Genomic DNA, 17,124 nt, shown 5'->3' on the forward strand with positions numbered 1-17,124 from the left:
AGTGTTAGAACCCTCCTCAAGGGAACCATTTTGCTACGTCACTTCCCCCCCCCCCATATCTGATAGAAACGTTATTGGGACATGCGGACTCAGGGGATCATTTAGAGGTATATTTTCTCGATGAGAACACAAATTAGAAAATTTGACAGCGTCGCTTAACTAGCTATTTTCTAGTTGTATGTGTGGAATTAATAGGAATGGGCCTTCCAGACAGCTGGGTTGAAGTGTGACTTCATCGGTGACAATGAGGCCTCAAGTAATCCCCTTTGAAATTCGGTTAATCTTCTACAGGGAGAGAGATCAATTCAATCATCCTAATGGAGCCGGTGCAGACTGGGTCAAGACTTGCCAATAGAACTTATTGAAGAAACGTAACGCGCATCGGTTATGAATATTGGATAGAGGCTTCTCCAAATATTAGATTATAACTTTTCACCATTTACAGGAATTAGTTAGTAAAAGGAAGGAATTAGATTCCCAGTTGAGAGCTAATATTTGGTGCGCTCCGTCAATTCCATGGCATTGCAACTCGTTGCAAGTGAGCCATCATTAATTAAAGCGCAGATTTATTGACTGCACACATTGTACTGCAAGTTTTAGTATGAGCAATGACCAAGCGTGCAAAGCCTTGAATTTGGAGAACAACGCAATCATTACAGCTTCGCTCTAACATTTCAATACCACTTTTGTAGAACGATTTATCTTTTGCCTCAAAATAGGCCTCAGTTTCAGCGATAACCTCTTCATTCGAGCGAAATTACTTACCGGCGAGCATTTTTTTTAAAGTCTGCGAACAGCCAGTAGTCGCTGGGAGCCAAATCTAGCGAATACGGTGGATGTGGGAGCAATTTGAAGTTCAATTCATGTAGTTTTGCCATTGTTTTGATTGACTTGTGACACGGTGCGTTGTCTTGATGAAACAAAACGGTGCCATATGCGGTCGTTTCTTTGCAATTTCGGCCTTCAAACGCTCCAATAACGCTATATAATATTCACTGTTGATGGTATTTCCCTTCTCAAGATAGTCGATGAATATTACACCACGCACATCCCAAAATACCGAGGCCATAACCCTTCCAGCCGATTGTTGTGCTTTCGGCCGCTTTGGACGAGCTTCACCAGTTGCTGTCCACTCAGATGAAGATCGTTTTGATTCCGGAGTGAAGTGATGGATCCATGTTTCATCCATTGTCACATATCGACGCAAAAATTCCGGTTTGTTACGTTTAAACATGGCCAAACACTGCTCAGAATCATCAACACGTTCTTGTTTTTGGTCAACAGTGAGCAAACGCGGCACCCACTTTGAACAGAGCTTTCTCATAGTCAAATGCTCATGCAGTATAAAACCAAAACGTTCTTTTGATATCTTTACGATGTCAGCTAACTCTCGCAACTTCACTTTTCGATCATTCAAAACGATTTTGTGGATTTTTTTTATGTTTTCTGTTGTTATCGCCTCATTTGGACGTCCACTGCGTTCTGCGTCATCTACGACCACGTTTGAAGTCAGCAAACCAACGTTTTATTGTTGTTTCTGATGGAGCAGAGTCCCCATAACACTTTTCAAGCCATTGCTTCGCTTGAACGGTATTTTTTCCCATCAAGAAGCAGCGTAAAATTAAAACAAGAAATTGTTTTTGATCCATTGTTTTGAAAATAACAAAAGTAGCGTCACTCTTAGCGCAATAACTCACAAACTAATGAATAGAATATCATGAAATTTTAACAGCTGTCTTTTGAAGGTTAGTACTAACTGAAAAAGTGGTGAATGCAATAAAACTAGCGCCATCTATGTGTTAGGACCGGGACTTTTCAGCACATGTGTTACATACACTCTCATTTGCCTGGCATGTGGAGATACCTCCTAACAAGGACCCCCCCTGATCCAGCATAACTACGGACCAAATTATCCAAAATATACAAGGACTCTTTGCATGTAACCTTGAAACAAACGACTGATTGGTCACAAAACTGAAGAATTCACAGATCGAAAAGAAATCATCTAGTTTTTAGTGATGTCCTTGAGGCTGCGAAAGCCTGGGATCTAAGGAGTTGAAGGCACAGATTTCTCTCGTCAGTTTTCCAGGCTGAAATTTGAAATGTTATTAAATCCTGCGCAGAGGGTACTGTGTAGTATTCACGGGGCCTGAACCCTTTTTTGCGGCCATCCAAGAATTGAGGTTTGGAGAGGCCAGATTTAAGGGGAAAAAGTTGGTTATTCAGCTATTTGCCTAAACATACTGCGGCCATTACTCCAGATGGACTATTTGGATGATCCTAGGGCTCTTTCACTGGCCATTATTAGATAGACCCATCACATGGGCTTGGCGGTGGACAGGTTCTCTGTCAGGAATAATATGATTGGCACGTGTTGTGCCAATTGTGAAAGGCTAGTTTGGGCTCAGGGTTTGGCTCTTCGGTGGAGGAAAATCCATGTCATCATACATAGCCTAGGTTCCTCTCAACAGACGCCTAAGTCTAGGAAACCAGACAGAACTGGAGACAGTGCTCTAGTTAGCGGGAGCCACAATAGACCCCCTCTGGGCTGCCGTAGCGTAGGCTTTCTTACTCGAAGAATCTAACTTACGCATGTAATTTTTAATTATTGAGTTTGTGATCAATGTACTAATCTCTTAGAAAATATACATTAGAAAGAAGGGTATTAGTAGTTGATTTATGGCTACATAGATACCTCAAAATAAATGAGCCAAAAAAAATAAAGTACATACCCAAAAAAAGGGGTTAGTATATGGGGCAGAGGAGGATGAGGTTGAACTTAGATTTAATTTCGAAAGATAGAGATACAATCTGTACTGCGGACAGCTACATTTGTAGACACCGTTGCACTATTAGGGGCGATATTTTAATATTTAACTGTCTAATAAATATCTTCCGAGTGAGTTGCCATAATAGATTGTGTCCAGAAGCTGGTTCTGCACCAGGGAACGCCTGTAATCCCACCTCTCCTCTATTTATGGCCTTCTCTATTATTACCAGGAGAGCAACTCATCAAGTATTTCGAGAAATTTACTTTCTCAACACGATTTCTTTACAATTATTACAATTCTTTTTCTTTTTTTTTTTCATTTTTCTTACCAGGTTAAAAATTTGGGAGGTTACAGCTTAAGATACGAGTTATTATTATTATTTTATACAGTCGAACCTCTCAATAACGTACACTGGCGGGGGAAAGCAAAGTGGCCGCTGTTTGGAGGTGGTCGTTAGAAGGAGGTAGGCAAGTTTCATAATGAAAAAATATGTTTTTTTTTCCAAAAATCTATTTCAAAAATTGTTTATTATTAATAGATTTAAAAACGTGCATAATTGCATAATTATTTAGCTACATGATATGCTTCAAATTTTTCTTAATTATCCAAAAAAATTATCAAAAAACTACATATTATTGACTTAATTAATAATTTTTATAATAATCATCACATTTATTCATAACAATAATAATTTATGGTAAAATTATCATCATACTATCATCTATTATTAGAAAAATAGAACAAACCTTTCGGCAAAGTTGACAATGGCTCGTTTTGGTTTTTGCAAAATCTTCTAAACACATTTATTTTCTCTTATAGAGTTAAACCACTTTCGTTTGGAAGACATATCGGAAAAAAAATAATATTGTTCGTCCAAAGTAATATTGAAAAATGGAATTAAAATGGTACAAGATGTATGGAGCTTATATAGGAAACTTTAGGAAAAACCAGAAAAAAAAAAAAGCAAAAACATGAGAGGGGATAATTATTTTTATCACCGCATCAAACGAACTTTTTTAATAATAAGGAGGTCGTTGGTGGGAGGTGAAACATTTAATCCGTTCTCCAAAATCCAATGTCCCGCGGTCGCTGTGTAGAGTGTCCGTTAGCCGGAGGTTCTTTTATATAGAAAGTGTATAGGGGTAAAACGGGGAAATCCAAAAACTGCCCGTAAATGGAGATGGTCGCTAGTGAGAGTGTCCTTTACGGGAGGCTCGTCTGTTATGAGTCTTATGCAAATTTGAAATTTCTATTAATTAGGCAAGATAAGTATTATTTTTTTTTTATTTATTTATTTAATGAATTTTAAGGCACGTCAACAACTAAGATTATTGGCGCCCGGAGCTTTTTACAGCGTACTGCCGGCCTCTGGACAGAGTTCTCTCGTTACAGACAACACTGTACATCACCGAAGCTCCTAGGAAGAGCCGGGTACGAACCCGGGATCTCCGCGTGCGAGTCTAATACGCCTTTCCTACGAGGGTCGTTTGAAAAGTCCGTGCAAAAATAAAAACTACTTAATTTTTTGGGGTAAACCTTTTTTATTTTTCAACATAGTCTCCTTTTAGGCTTATACACTTCGTCCAACGCTGCTCTAGTTTGTTGATCCCTTCCGAATAATAGGATTTGTCCAAGTCTGAAAAATAGCCATTCGTTTCTGCAATCATCTCTCGTTTGAATAAAATCTTTTTCCCGCCAGCCATTTCTTCATATTGGGGAACAAATAGTAATTCGAGGGAGCCAAGTCTGGAGAATAGGGGGGATGTGAAACGAGTTGGAACCCTATTTCCATTAATTTTGCGACCACAACTGCTGAGGTGTGAGCTGGTGCGTTGTCGTGATGGAAAAGGACTTTTTTGTGGGCCAATCGTGGCCGTTTTTCTTGCAGCTCGGTTTTCAAACGGTCCAACAATAACGATGAATAATATGCACCTGTAATAGTTTTACCCTTTTCCAGATAGTCGATGAGGATTATTCCTTGCGAATCCCAAAAGACAGTCGCCATAATCTTTCCGGCCGAAGGAACGGGCTTCGCCTTTTTTGGCGCAGATTCCCCCTTGGTAACCCATTGTTTAGATTGTTCTTTGGTCTCAGGAGTGTAGTGATGTATCCATGTTTCATCCACAGTGACGAAACGACGCTTAAAGTCCTGCGGATTCTTCTGGAACAGCTGCAAACCGTCCTTGCAACACTTCACACGATTTCGTTTTTGGTCAAGCGTGAGCAATCGCGGCACCCATCTTGCGGATAGCTTTGGCATGTCCAAATGTTGATGCAAAATATTATTTACCCGTTCATTCGAGATGCCCACAGCACTAGCCATCTCATGCACCTTCACTCTTCTGCCATCCATCACCATACCATGGATTTTATCAATGATTTCTGGAGTAGTAACCTCAACAGGGCGTCCAGAACGTTCAGCGTCACTTGTGCCCATATGGCCAATCCGAAAATTTTGAAACCACTTATAAACTGTTCTAAGCGAAGGTGCAGAGTCACCATAATGTTTATCAAGCTTCTCTTTAGTCTCCTGAGGCGTTTTGCCTTTCATAAAGTAGTGTTTAATCAACACACGAAATTCTTTTTCGTCAATTTTTTGAAAATCACTCGACTTCCTCGATTCAAACGAATGCCAAACACAAAGAAATAGACCGATCTGGCTGAAACTTGGTGTGTGTTCTTCCAAGAGATGCTACTAACTAAACATAACCTCGATACGTGCCAGTGGTGCTATCTCTCTGACTTTGCACGGACTTTTCAAACGATCCTCGTATACCTATAGTATTATTATAAGGCGAATAAATGTAATAAAAATTTTAATAAAATTAAACTAGAATTCCTGTTTGCTTAAACCAAAATATATGTATTAAATCTAAACACATATGTTCCAATCACATAGGTTGTAATGAATGACAATAGAGGGCACAAGCTAAGAAGTCTGGTGGAATTATTTGTCTGCCTTTTTCGTAATCCGTATTATATTATACATCGTTACCCTGTTCAACACCCCTAACGGATAATCCTTTATTTATAGATTGTCTTACTAAAACCTTCGCCAAATATCTTATGTGAACACTCAAACCATTTTCTCTCACCGAAGTTTAAATTAATAAAATTCTTTCTTAAATTAAGTTTAAGTTTCTTGCTACTTAAAATTTTGCACTAAAAACTAGTTGAATAAGTTGAACTTGTTGAACAGCAAAAATTTAGACAGTGAAATGCCCATATTGTCAGCCAAAAAGCGTATTTAGTAAGGTGGTTATTTTTGAACACCAAATTTTAGAAAATTACATAAATTTAATATTTTACTTACATATTAACAGTGGCGTAGCTCTTTTTTCTCTCGTCTCTTTTCTTAAGGTCCCAAAGTTGGGCCTAACCCTAAATATGTTTTGAAAAAATAAAAAAAAAAATTGCTTTCATTAGGATGAAAAAAGTAATTGCCATTTCAGTCGAGTAAAATTTATTTTGCCGAGCTTTCAACCTAGGGACTAGGTCATCTTCAGGGCTGTGGAACATATTTACAGATTGTGAACAATGTTAGAAATTATATACATAATCTAAGACAGAAAGCAGTTTAAATTTCAAAACAGACACAAATAATTTAAACAACATATACGCAAACTTACTACAAAATACTTGAAAATTGGCAACACTGACTTCCACACAACCTAACACATATCACACACAGACCGATCACACTCAGAGTCCATGAACAGACAAGACAGAAGACACACCAACCCTGTAATGTAAAATATTACTTTGTAAACTAGGTAAATAATTTTTTGTAAATTTTGTTACATTATACATATTCATTTCAATAGAATCATTGTTAACAAACTGTAAATATGTTCCACAGCTCTGAAGATGACCTAGTCACTAGGTCGAAAGCTCGGCAGAATAAATGTATCACGACTGAAAACTGGCATTTACGACATTTGGGGGTACCCAAAAAAAACCGGAATTATTTTTTAAAAGCTATTTATTTACAAATTTTTTACAGAACAACCTTATCCCCTTCAAAATACTCTCCATTACAACTAATACATTTGTCCCACCGGTGCTTCCACTGTTCGAAACATTTTTTGTAGTCATCTTTAGAAATGGCTGACAGCTCCTTCTTCGTTTTTTTCTTGACCTCTTCAATGTTGTCAAATCGGTGACCTTTCATGCCCTTTTTCATGCGTGGAAATAAGAAAAAGTCGCACAGAGCCAGGTCAGGCGAGTAAGGTGCGTGGGGCAGCGGAACCATGCCATTTTTAGCCAAAAACTGTGTAACAGAGATGGCTGTGTGTGCAGGTGCATTGTCGTGGTGGAAGAACCAGTCTCCTGTTTGCCACAAATCGGGTCTTTTTTGGCGAACACTATTGCGCAATCTTTTCAAAACTTCCAAATACAAGGTTTGATTGACGGTCTGACCTGGGGGGGACAAACTCTGAATGGACTACGCCTTTGGCATCAAAAAAGCAAATCAGCATTGTTTTGATGTTTGACTTGACTTGACGACATTTTTTTGGTCGGGGTGAAGATGACGTCTTCCATTGGCTCGACTGTTGCTTTGTTTCTGAGTCATAACCATAGCACCATGACTCATCACCAGTAATGAACCTTTGACAGAAAGTCTGGATCAGTTTCAAGCTGTTGTTTCAAAGCACGACATGTTTCAACTCGGTGTTCTTTTTGATTGTCAGTCAGAACTCGAGGAACAAACTTGGCAGCAACCCTTTTCATCCCCAAATCTTCCGTTAAAATTCGCTGAACCGAGCTCCAAGATAACCCACTACTCTCTGACAGTTGATCAATTGTCTGTCGACGGTCTGTGAACACCAGCTCTCGAATTTTTTCAACATTTTCGTCGATTCGGGCAGTTGATGGACGTCCAGAACGAGGTTTGTCATCAATCGACATGTCGCCATTTTTAAACCGAGTAAACCACTCGTATACTTGAGTTTTTCCCATAGCGTCATCTTTGTAAGCTGTTTTCAACATTAAAACACTTTCAGCAGCATTTTTGCCGAGTAGAAAACAAAATTTCAGAGCTGCACGTTGCCATCATAAACGTAAATTTGCCATCATAAAAAACGAAAAAAGAACAAAACAGCGCTGGTAAAAACAATCACTGCAGATGAACAGAACAAGCCAGGCAGACAACACAGGCAGGACTGAACTGGCAAGGAATTGCGCTATACACGTCTAGCGGCAGAAATGCGTACTACATAATGCGGCAACGCAATTCCGGTTATTTTTGGGTACCCCCTCGTATTTTTTCATCGTATTGAAACTATGAATCAGTCACCAATAAGAATGAACAACAATTGCTTTCATTATTGTGTTACGAATATCTATAGTTTAATACTGCTTCATTTTTATAATTTAAGGCGCGTTAACATCTAAGGTCGAAGCCTCAAGCTTTTTTTAGTACACACTGCTCTCATGACAGTGTTCTCTCGTTACAGACAACCATCACCGGTCAGTGTGCCGTTAGAAGCCCCTTAAAGGAGGGCCTTGATCCCGAGATCGCCACGTCTGAATCCAGTATACGCTAACTACTGAGATAATCCCCCTTTTCTAGAATACAGCTTGAAATTTCTCAGGAAAAGAAGGGTATTGGCAGAAAAATGAGACATCCTTTAATCATACTATCAATTTTAGATGAAAATTTTTTGTATAGAATGTATAGAAAGTCCATTAGACAAGGAAACTTTTATAAAAAGTGCCAGCACCTAGGTCTGATAATGATCACGTAAGGGTCTAATGAGTTTTCTTCAAAAATTTCGATTACTTTTATTTTTCCAGCATTTGGAGGAAGATTGAGGCTGATTGGAGAATAACTTATGCTTCAAAATAGTGTCAATTTTTAGAAAAAATTTCTGTCTTTCTAACCGTATCATCAGAATCGAATTCGGACTAAAACTTTCTGAGTAATAACATTTTTATTGGAAAAAAGTAATGATTTTAGAAAAAAACTTTAAAGTGACGTCACTCAAGAACAGAGGAAAATAAGAAGTTGGCCAAACGTCATTGAACTCCACTTTAGATGTACTACACACAGTAGGCCTATGGACAATACTTACTGGTTCACCCTGTGTAGTCTCTGTTCATAGTCTCAATGCATTCTTGGTACATTCTTGACGCTTGGATATTTGAATGTATTGTGGCTGCATCATAAAATATCAATGCGAAAAACGGAACGGGAAAAATGGTAACTTATTTGTGGGTTACCGCTTCTTATGTGTTATATGGTAAGCTGGAGAATGAACATTTAGTTCTTACTGAAATAATTGTATTATTTGGGTATAACAGAGATTTTGGCTTCCTTTGAACGAAGTAGAATCTCCGTCTTTCTTCAAATCCTAAAAAAATAATGATAATAATGCTTAATGGAAGGGATTAGCTATGCGGTTAGCGTATTGGACTTCCACGCGGAGGTCCCGGGTTCGAATCCAGCTGCTGACCCTTAGATTTTCTCTTCCAAGGAGCTTCTTACAGCTCACTGTCCATGTGATGGACAGTGTTGTCTGTAACGAGAGAACACTGTCCGCCGGAGGCCGGCAGTGCACTGAAAAAAGCTCCGGGCGCCAATAACCTTAGATGTTGACGCGCCTTAAATCATAAAAAATAAAAAATAAAATAAAATAATGCTTAGTTCAACTATTAAATTCTATTTTGTGATGCACGATAGAAAAATTACGTCTTTTTTTGAAAAAAAACTTTTCATATGTGCATAACATTTCCCGAATCTCTGTCAAGAAAATGAAAAATATTATTTAATTTTCTCAGTTGAATAAATATTTTTGCAGGAAGTGCTTCCATAATGAGGCAACATGTTCTATACAGATAAATACGATATTCTGTGGAGTTTGTTAGGTGAAGATTTTAATTGATATAAAACTGGAGTAGATTCAACCCGGCTACATCCTTTCTCCGAAAAAATAACCAGAGTAGCAAAAATAACTCTACGCTACTGCATATTATTATTATTATTATTTTTAATAAATCTTTATCATAAATATGTTTAATAAACTAAGGATTCAAAATTGGCGAGGAATTGGTCCAAATAAAAAACAACAACTCGTCTTTTTGCCAACGTTTCGATAAATATATTGTCTTCTTCAGGGGCCTGGATATTACAAATATATAAAATATAAACAATTTAGAGAATCAGGAACATAGAAAATCAGTAAAAAATTCAGTAATATAAAAATAAAAAAAGTAAAATACAATAAATTCGTTATAATTATTGAAAACTTACGTGGCTATGCGGGTTGGTTGAGTTACAGAAAACTAAGAGATACTTATATACAGATATAGCGGGACTTACACGGGAATTTTGGTAATTACAATGGGACAGATACAATAGACTAATTACAATGTTCAATTTGACAAAAGAGTACATAAGATAGATATTGGGAAATTTCTTTTAATACAAAAACGTTAAAGACAAACATAGCAAAAACCAGAAAACCCTTTATGAACTAAATACCATAAGAACCAAATGATTAGAAGTAAATTTAAAAAACACAGCAACAATTATGTACCGAAGTTATAGATATCTATTTATTTTTTAATGATAAAATTGTAGCAATTGGCTAAATTCGACGTGTCTGTTCTAAAGTTTACCGTGTTATTTTGTTTCACTATGTGGCACATTTCTAGAAAATTACTGCTTTGTACTGGTTCTTTTCCCTATCGAGTACTGTCACATTCTGGAAGTCAAAATTGTGTTTATTTTCAATGTGATGTCTAAGTAGCGCGATGGAACTGTCGTCTTATTGTATTTTACTTTATTTTTATATTACTGATTCTCTAGATTCTTTGTATTTTTGTATTTGTAATATCCAAGCCCTGAAGAAGACAATATATTTGTCGAAACGTTGGCAAAAAGATGAGTTGTTATTTTTAATTGGACCGATTCCTTGCCAATCTTGAATCCTTAGTTTAATAATTTACGGCCACGAAGCCTATATATTCATATATTTATAATAAATACAGATAATGAAGTGCCAATGTACCTTTATAACAATGGTATGTGGAAAGCTTAAGATTTAAAGGACAAAGAATGCAGGGTAAAAAGGAGAGGAAAAACCTGCAGCTAGTGTAGAAAGTTAGAGAAGTATGTGTTTAATTCTTTTGTGTCCTGTAGGGTATAGAAGGATCTGTAGGAGGTTATATCGCGGCACAGTGGATTAGAGGGACAGTCTAGGATGGAAAGGAGGTTTTGGAAATAGGAGTGTACGAGGATAATGGATTCAGTCTCCGTCGTTAAGTCTGATGAAATTTGTCCTGCGTTGTCCTAGAATTTCTTGATGTTGCTACTACAAGTCCAAAGCTCCAGGCGGAGCAGGCGTAGAGCAACATCGGCCAAAATTCTTTCTCCTGGACACCCAACATATGGTCATTTTCTTTTTACTGTGTCCGAGTGACCTGAAAATGTGTTTTCTCGGAGGAAAACTCTTCTAAAAAATTATTATTTTGCCATTAAAACTGTCCGGTAGGACAGTTGTATAAGGGTTGACCATCAAAAACTGCACGAAAAAGCGTAACGTTGAAAAACACCCAACTTTGACAATTTTTTTCTCTTTTTCTAAAAAAGATAAAATTCCCAAATTTTCTTTAAAATATAGGGCAAACCCTCCTTTATAGCTGCAATATTTTTGCAACAACCCAAATCTAATAGGTATCGAGAAAAAAGTTGCCAAAAATGAGCAAAAACGGCATTTTCAGAAAATGTTCTTGTTCTTCTTGTTCTTGTTGTTACCTTTTTTGTAAACAACGTAGCGTCTAAACGCGTGAACCGATTTTCATGAATGAGGTGTCATTCGATTTGGAATTTTATGTAGATGTGCTTTTTGGTGGTCTCGACGCTGTACATCAAATGGGGGAGGAGTTAGCCCCCTTAATGTAAGGCCTCCTCCAAAATTATTATTACTAATTACTCTGTAAATCTTGGCCCGATTTTGTTAAAATTTGGTAGGATGATAGGGTTAGGGCTCCCCTACGTAACATTAAAGCGGCGATCAGCTCTTACACTTGTTAAGGGGAAGTATAGCAATCGTTTCAAATTACCGACACGTGAACCGATTTTCATGAATGAAGTGTCATTCGAATCAAAATTTTGTACAGATTTGCACTGTAAAACTCTCGATGCTGTCCCTATTAAGGAGGGGAGTTTGCCCCACCAAGTAAGGCCCTTTCTAAAACTATTATAACCAATATTTCTGTAACGCTTAGTCCGATTTTGATAAAATTCAGCTCGAATAAGTGGTTAAAGCTCCTCTACGTTGCTGATGCTCTTGCACCTACTAAGAGGAAGTACTGCAATCGTTTAAATTATCAAAGAGTGAACCTATTTAAATCAATGAATTGTCGTTCGATTAAAAAATCTTTGCCTCTTTGCCTTTTAGGGAGAAGTACTGTAATCGCAGTTTATTTTTCTTGCTCCTCTTAAAAGGAAGTACTGAAATCGCAGTTTAATTTTGCTATTTACGTACAAATACCTTCCTATTTTATTCAAAACGCTTTCTAAAAAAAATTGTTATTGAGGATGGTTTGGGGACCGCAACTATAATCATTCTTTAAAAAGATCTCTCCAGTGGTAGTTACGGTTCCGATTTAACACCTTATCAGGTTATAATGATAGAATAGCTTATTCCAAATTTTAAAAAAATCTGTAAAGCAGACGTAACTTTGCAAATAGACAAAAAGGAAAATCTATCCAAAAGGTACAAAAATCTCCTTAACAAAAACTTACAGTTTTAAAAGTTAAGTATAAGGGTTGATTAAACGCTAAAAGGTACACAAATCAGCAGTACCCAACATTTCATTAATACTTCATTGATATTATTTAAGCAATTTTACTGCATTAACTTTTCCTTCACATTTTTTAGAATTTATTAGATGTCACAGACCCTTATGCTGGCCAGTTCATTCATAATATTATTTTGTTACAATTATGATAAAATGTATATTATATCTTCGTAATTAAATAGGTACTTTATTTTAACTCTATTCCAAATTATTCTTCTGATTTATCTTTAATATGACCTTTATTCTGAAGTTGTACATATACATGCATGTTAAAGTAGAAAAAGACTAAGTTTAAAAAGGCTACTGTTTAAATTTGAATCATGGACGATTTAAAACAATATTTCAGTCTTGAATTCGTCTTACCGAAATATTCGTGAGCACAAATAACACACAGTTAATAACAAGTAGATTGTTCAACAATATTTACTCATTTCTCAATTGTAATTTAATTTAGTCCCCCTAATTTTACTTATAGTAAAATACTGGAATAATTAGCTGCCCTAAAAATATGCATATCTTATTTACTTTATATTACATATATACAACATTGTGGGATGAATACCTAGATTGAGATTGTAATTGAAGAAAACTATATTATTTGCGATAAAGCCTGATTATTTATTACCTATTATTACAAACGTTTGACCACTACATAAAATAACAATTACTTTAATCGAAGAATGAACTTAAACCGACGATTTTTATTTAAAAATAAAAATAAATAAATAAAATCATTGATGTATGTTGGTGTAAGCATTTTTTAAAAAACGTTTATGAATTTTTTAGCCTCATATTTTATTTTTTATTTTTTATAACGTTTTCTTTTTAACCTGTGATTAATAGTTTGATTATTATAGATAAATAGATATTACAGTCAATCTAAGTTAAATGGTGTGCTACTTGAGTAAATATTTTGTAGATGAAAATGGCCAGCATAAGGGTCTGTGACATCTAATAAATTCTAAAAAATGTGAAGGAAAAGTTAATGCAGTAAAATTGCTTACATAATATCAATGAAGTATTAATGAAATGTTGGGTACTGCTGATTTGTGTACCTTTTAGCGTTTAATCAACCCTTATACTTAACTTTTAAAACTGTAAGTTTTTGTTAAGGATAATTTAGATATATATTATAAGCTGTTAACAATATAATTCAAACATAAAAGGTAATTGTTGAATCTCAGATGCATTTCTGCTGAAGATAGTTGAATTTTGTTAGAAAAGGTTAGAGACGAAAGGAAAGTTGGGCCGACTGAAACAATACTCACATTATACTGAACAAAAGGGAACTTAACTACCAGACACGGACTGATAAGGGTCAGCAATGTAAGGGTGTACTTGTGGGAAAGTTAAAGGCAAATTGTAGAGCTGACATCAGATATACCTTGGGATCGACTTTTGGTAAAACTGCGAGATATGGAACTAGTAGAGTTTATTTGCAGTTCCTTTAGTTGAACCGTTATTCTCAACAATCTCTTAAATAAACCAGCATTTCCCAACCTTTTTTTTAGCTTATATTTCGTGAAATTTGTTATTCTACTAGTGTATTATTTTATTATTATTATCTTTATTTGTATAGAGATACAATTTATCTGTTACAAAGGAGTTTAAGTTCATATTCACTTTATAAACTTTGTAAAGTGTAAGATCTTAGTTTTAAAACTTTTTTTAATTAATTAAAAATTGCGTACATATTTTCCTCTTCAAAATTATTAATTAATTTACAAAGTTCTTCTTTAGGATTATTATATTTGTGCCCAAATCTTCTAAACTAATTTATTTTAAGCATTCAACTACCTGTAAGTACCAATTAAATTTAATAGGATGAAAAAATAATTGCCATTTCAGTCGTAAAACATTTTTTCTGCCGAGCTTTCGACCTAAGGATTAGATCATCTTCAGGGCTGTGGAACATGTTAAATCAGAAACCAACACATGTTAGTTGGGTCATGTTAAATCAGAAACCAACACACAAAAAAGGAAAGTGCTAGAAATGATATACATATCGTAAGACAGAAAACAGTTTAAATTTCAAAACAGACACGAACAATTTAAACAACATATACGCAAACTTACTACAAAATACTTGACAATTGGCAACACTGACTTCCACACAACCGAACATATATCACACACAGACTGTTCCCACTCAGTCCATGAACAAACAAGACAGAAGACACACCAATCCTGTAATATAAAAATATTACTTTATAAACCAGTTGGGGTGGTGGCATACGTGTTTTCCCAGCCAATGAGCGGCAGGTGGGAGCAAGACAGGCGGAGTTGGAGTGTGACAGAAGGTTGGAGGAGGGCGGTCCCAGTTGAGGTGGTGGCAGTATGTTTTCTCCAGCCAATGAACATCAGGAGGGCGTGGAAACTTATGCTCAGAGAGTTGGAGGAGGGCAGTCCCAGTTGGAGGGAGGCACGCAGTTAAAAGGAGGCAGACACAGCTGGAGAAGTCAGTTTTTAAGGAGTTCTTAATGAGTTGTTAATCAGTTTTAATCAGTTAGTTTTGAGTGAGTCTTGGAGAGACGTTAGTTTGGAGAGACACTTTAGAAGTGATAGTTTTTGAGAGAGTCAGTGTTACGGAGTGCTTCAGTGGTAGCTAGTTGGGCAATTAGTCAGTTGATGATTAGAGCTGTGTTAGTGCAGCTGAGACTAGTGCAATTCGGTGCAGTGCGGACCAGGGGTCAGTCGTGGAACAGTTTTGTGGCGTTACGTAGTGAGTAAGTAACAGTAAACTGTTGTGACTGTTGTAAATGGTGACTGTAATGAATAGCGTTAGTTGCTAGTAAATGTTCATGTTAGTTAATGTTAATGTGTGAATAAATCAGGTTATTACTTACAACTTTAGCGAGTTTTATTATTTATCAAACCCACATATTATTTAAAGTAACTAGTGGCAGGCACTAGTTGTGTAAGTAAAGTTCTTTCTTAGTAAAAGGACAAGAAAAAACTTTACAATATTCTCTCGTATATCTTGAGACAGACTAACCTTTATTACTGTACAATATTAACAACTTTACTGTATAATATTATTAATTAAAATAATTTTTATGTATTTTATAAGAAATCCCAGCTGCTGGCATTTAAATTTTCTCTTCCTTGGAGCTCCTTATAGTTCACACTGTCCAATGATGGACAGTGTTGTCTGTAACAAGAGAACTGATTTAGAAGGACCCCAAAATATCGATTTTGGATGTACGGGGGATAATGGATGCAGTCTCCGAGCAGAGTCAATTTTAGTGCGTCGAGTAGAGTCTGTCGCTAAGTCTGACGAAATTTTTTTCTATGTTGTCCTGGAGTTTCTTGATGTTGCTGCTACAAGTCCAGGCTCCAGGCGTAGAGCAACATCGGCCAAAATTCTTTTTTTAAAGGAAATGAAGCCATACATTAAACTGGAAATTTTCGGTTCAAATTCAAAAAAATCGAGACTCTTCACTAAAGTAAATTCTCGAGTTATAATAGAGTTAGTGTAAGTTTAAAAAAAAAAAATGCAAAATTACAAATGCGATTTGGATAAAAGAGATATTAATAATGAGTTGAGTTGTATACTAGTCTATAAAATTGTTATTGAATGTATGATTGTTGTGGTGCACTATTAATTATGCACGATGCATGTACCTGCATGAGAGGACAGCTGCTACTGACACATGCAGCTCGTTTGCTCTTTATATTTAAACAGTGGCCAAAATAATTTAGTTGGTATTTGTGATTAATATCTCTTTGATAATCTAGTTAGATTTTCTTGCCTGTATTTTGGGAAATGAATTACCTGCTAGTAGCAATACATTGGCTAATAATTAGATTTGCTTGCCGTTAGTGGGAATTGATCAGTGAGTGAATGTGTAATGCATTAACTCGCAGCCTTTCTAGCTTATCAGCAATGTCAGCCCTTGTTATACGCGAACTGGATAATGGTCTTCAGTACCAAATTTTATGGGACGCCCCGAGTAACCGTCAATTAAAGTTGATTTTTTGTTTTATTTTTCGCACGCATATTTGGCTTAAATTTCAAGCAATAAATGTAATTTGAATTGATAAATCCAAGACCATCGTGTGAGAACCAGAAAATAAATGCAGTTGTAATGTTTAATTATTTATTGAACCCATTTTGTAATTTACCTCATCTCTTGTCTCTTGAATCTGCGCTCCTGGTGATCAAATGGGGAAGTTGTTTTGGTAAAGTTTTGGGTCAAAATCGTCAAACTGATCGGGTACATTTGGACTGCAATGTATTATCGCCAATAGTAAAACATTCTTCCGATATTTACTCTCTGCCTGAGACAGGCGAAGGAGTTCATTAAAGGCTATTCGCCGAGGCTGACTGCAGAATTAATCAGTCAAGACCGTGTGGGGCTATAAGGATGATTGTAGGCCTATTATTAACAGGCCACTGCAGGCTCAGGAAACACATGCATCGCATGGGCCTGGCAGATGGCTAGCCACTGTAGGTTCTGTCCAGGAAGAGGAGGAAACGGGCATTGCATGTGTTGTGTTAGTGTGAGGGGCTCGTCTGGGCTAAGGATGTTACTTCTTGGGGAAG

This window comes from Rhodnius prolixus, unplaced genomic scaffold (genome assembly GCF_049639745.1).
Source record: "Rhodnius prolixus isolate KJV_2025 unplaced genomic scaffold, Rpr scaffold_28, whole genome shotgun sequence".
Classification (NCBI taxonomy): Eukaryota; Metazoa; Arthropoda; class Insecta; order Hemiptera; family Reduviidae; genus Rhodnius; species Rhodnius prolixus.